General features: G+C 44.5%; 1 protein-coding gene across 1 annotated transcript in view; it reads right to left on the bottom strand.

Moving 5' to 3' along the window:
• The window catches only part of LOC103590288 (exocyst complex component 1-like), a 10054-nt gene extending 6246 nt beyond the window's left edge, over positions 1 to 3808 (bottom strand). The window contains exon 1 of the mRNA XM_008572496.1: positions 3511 to 3808. The gene's annotated coding sequence lies outside the window, so the exon portion shown is untranslated. The remainder of the gene's footprint in view (positions 1 to 3510) is intronic.
• Between the last annotated feature and the right edge of the window lie 210 nt (positions 3809 to 4018).

Here is a 4018-nt window from a genome sequence, read left to right as displayed (position 1 = left end):
GGTTGCGATCCCGTTACCGGTCAGTAAAAAAGACAAAAAAAGGAAAAAAAAAAAAAATAGGCTTCCACTTCTTTTTCTTATCTAGATCAGTGTCTTCTTTTTTATTTTTTTCCTTTTTGTCTTTTTTTACTGACCGGTAATGGGATCGCAACCCTCGGTGTTGCGCCCGCACCGCGCTCAGCCAGTGAGCGGGAACCGGTCTCCACATGGGATCCGAACCCTCGGCGGGAGTGCTGCCACGCTCCCAAGCGGCGCACTCTCCAGTGCGCCACCGGGCCAGCCCTAGTGTCTTTTTTTTAAACATCAATTTAAGTTAAACTATTTTTTAATCTCTCCAATTTTATTTTTCATATACACATTTGTGTGTATATATACTGCTATTTTCCAATGCAAATGTGTTTCATATGTGAGCTTGCCTAGGACATTAACTTCTACTAAATAACACCATTTTTTTCTATGGGTAAATGAAGAAATTATAAATTTTAAACAATTTACAATCCATTTTTATAACATGACACTTCTGTAAACTAGGTTTCTCCTATACTTTACTCAATTTGTGAAACTTTCATCTCTGCTCCAACTACAAAAATTGCTTTTCTCACAAAAATCACATCTTCCTACTTTCATCCCTCTTTTACCTCACCTCAGCCTTCTAGCCTTCTGATCTCCCCTTCCTTCCTGTTTTCTTAGTCTGTATGGCCTCTCCAACCTAACTTCTTTTCCAACCTAGCCTGGCGGCAGTGCTTATTTCCCTAAATCCACACTATTCCCTTCAATTATTTTACCCTGTTGTAGACCAGTTCATCCTGTTTTATCAATCCCCATTAACTGTATTTTTTCCCCACTTTCTCTTGGGCTACCAGATACCACACATCCACTCTCCTTGCATGCATAACAAATACCTAAATCCAGCCAAAATTGGACTTTCAATGTTGTTCAACAATTCTTTAATACTCCTTTAATGATTACTTTTCCCATTTCCCACTACTATTGTTGCAAATCCTTACTACCCTCCTTCAGCCCCCAACTCTAGTGTCAGCCTCCTCTCTTTCTGCGAATGACTTCACCACCTGCTCTACAGAGAATATAGAAGTCATAAAGCACAATTATCCTCAATTGCTTTCTTCTCCCTCTCTCTACACCTTCACCCATCCTAACCTCCATTTCGCTTATTACAAAGTGTCTGTGTTGCTAATCCCTTATTATGTTCCAGTGCCTAGACACTATGCTAAAGGCTCTATTCCATGCTAGGCCCAAGCCACACGGGACACTGGCCAATTTACATTTCTATCTCTGGGCTTTTGTTCATGCAATTTCCTTTTCCTGGAATTCTTTTCTCCCTGGGAAATTCCAACTCATCCCTCAAGATTCTGCTAAAATGTCACCTCTTCTGTGAAGTAGTCCCCCACCACACACACAAAGAGTAATTCCTTTTCTACTTCTCCTCCTTCCCCTCCATGCTGATAATATTTTTCTAGCTCATGGTATTCTCTCACCCATTAAAAGCAGTTCTTTGTAGGTAAGGACCATGTCTTATTTATCTTTGTTTTCCTAGAACTTGGCAAAGGGCACCTAGTAGGCCCTTTCAATAAATGTTTTAATTTAATAATTTACTAAATGTTTAAATTAACTAATATGATAGCAACAAATAATGTAACAGCTCTAGCTCCCTCAAGATTCTCCCTTTCCAACTTTCACATCTGTAAGCAAATATACAGGTTCAAAATCTGTCATATTTGATTCCCTCCTTCATTGCTATCGCAATCTGTGATTTCCCCCCATCTACACATAATTCATTCATTCCTTCCTTTCTGTTCCTAGTGCCAACACTCTAACGTACGTTCATGTCAATTTTAACACTACAGCATATGGTTATCTCCTTGCAAGCTTCCACATGCCTGAACAACCACCAAGTAATCTTAAAACAGTTTTCATCACACCATGTCCTTGCTCAACATTTCCCTAATTTTCTCAAATAAATATCTTCCACTCCAAGTACTCTTTTCATTTTGAGCTATAAATCTTTGCTTAGGTACTTTTCCATGCAGAGAATATTATCTCTTCCTTATTCAAACTCTAATTACACTTCATGGTTTATATGAAGTTGATTTAATAAAGATCTTAGTACAAATTGATCTCTCCTCTAAATTTCTTTTTTTAAAATTTCTTTTAATTTTTTTTATAAAGATGACTGGAAAGGGGATCTTAACCCTTGACTTGGTGTTGTCAGCACCACACTCTCCCAAGTGAGCTAACTGGCCATTGCTATAGAGGATCCGAACCCATGGCCTTGGTATTATCAGCACCACACTCTCCCAAGTGAGCTAACTGGCCATTGCTATAGAGGATCCGAACCCATGGCCTTGGTATTATCAGCACCACACTCTCCCAAGTGAGCTAACTGGCCATTCCTATATAGGATCCGAACCCATGGCCTTGGTATTATCAGCACCACACTCTCCCAAGTGAGCCACGGGCCGGCCCTTCTCCTCTAAATTTCTATAGCACTTACTGCATTTACCAAACAAACACTTGCTGTCTAAATGGCTCATGAGATCATAAGCTCTTGGATCTCAAGAGAGAGAGAAGGGAGAGAGATGCTCTAATAGTTTTGTGTTCTTGGTAGTTACTTAACAAATACCTCTTGAAGTAACCTGAACTGAACAGTAAAAACTGGTCAAATGAATGACTAGTAATAGTATCCAAAGTTTACCACACAGTCCCTCTGTGGTCAAATGCAATGACCAAGTGTATAAGTGGTAAAACAAGAGGACTGAGCATACCTCATAAAGGAGTTAGACATAATGAAAAGCGGTATGTGACCCTTCATTCATCCAGCAAATACTGACGTCTACTAAGTGCCAGGCACTGTTCTAGATTACAGTGGTGAAAATGAGACATATTCACGAAGACATGAAGACCCGTGCTTCCATGGCATTTACGTTCTACGGGTCGAGTGATGAACTCTCTAATCTTTACAATACTTTTCTGTAAGAGAGTAAATAAATCACTAGAGGTCCTCTAAAATTATTTTCCAGGTCTAACCCATATCTGACCACGACTCTGAGGCAGCCAGCCTCTGCTTACTCTGTTGGTTCCTAAACTCAGTTGGTTTCCTTAAACTCGGTTGGGCTATTACACCGCGTGACAAGTAGCTGGTCAGTGTGAGTGCCCGTGTGGGTTAGACCTCGCATGCTCTTTAGAGATCTTAGCACATGGAGGGGGCATTGTCATCCAGAAGAGAAAAACAGTACACGGAGACAGGGAAATGCACTTAAGAGATTTAAAAGAAAATGTGGATTTGGACAAAGGGGAAGGCACTGTCACGCCCTCCTCTTCTTGTCCACGCCGAAGAGCATATAAGCAGGGCCATTTTGCACAAATGAAATCTGGTTCCAATGGGCGGGACCACAGAGGGACGTGTGAGGATTGCCCTCTCAGCTCCGCATTCTCTCAGACCCCAGGACAGCAAGCGGGTGGAAGATGCTCCGACCGGGCTTTGCGCCTTACCCAGACAGGCGGAGAATGGAAGGGGACCAGATGACGGAGGGAGCGGTGCCCGAGCCCGGGCGCGGAGCCAGCGGCGGGACTGAGAGGCCGCCTCAGACCCTGGCGCCCGCTTGTCCACTCGTCTGTTCGCCGTCACCAGGACCAGTGGGTAGCCGAGGCCGACGGCTTACCGCAAGGCCGGACCGAGCCCGGCCGTGCCGAGGCGGGTCCTCCAACACCGAGACAGGATAACACCTGGCTGCCGCCGCCACTAGGACGCGCCCCTCAGTTAATTGGTGAACCGGAAGCGGCCGTTCCTTTACCACTTCCCATATCCGGGTATGTGACGAACTCCGCGCCGGAAGTTGAGAGGAGGAGGAAGAGGAAGCGGGAAAAAGGGAACGGCCAATAGACGCGAAAGGGGCGGGGCGCCACCCAATGGGCGTGGCGAGGCGCCCCAAGGCCTCGCTGGAGGGGCGTGTCAAGGAAGGGTAGGGGCGGGGCCACTATCGCACGGAGGCTGACTTGG

Source organism: Galeopterus variegatus, unplaced genomic scaffold (genome assembly GCF_000696425.1).
Source record: "Galeopterus variegatus unplaced genomic scaffold, G_variegatus-3.0.2 Scaffold793, whole genome shotgun sequence".
Taxonomy (NCBI): Eukaryota; Metazoa; Chordata; class Mammalia; order Dermoptera; family Cynocephalidae; genus Galeopterus; species Galeopterus variegatus.
Note: the sequence above shows the minus strand (reverse complement) of the source record. Positions and strands in the feature narration are given on the sequence as shown.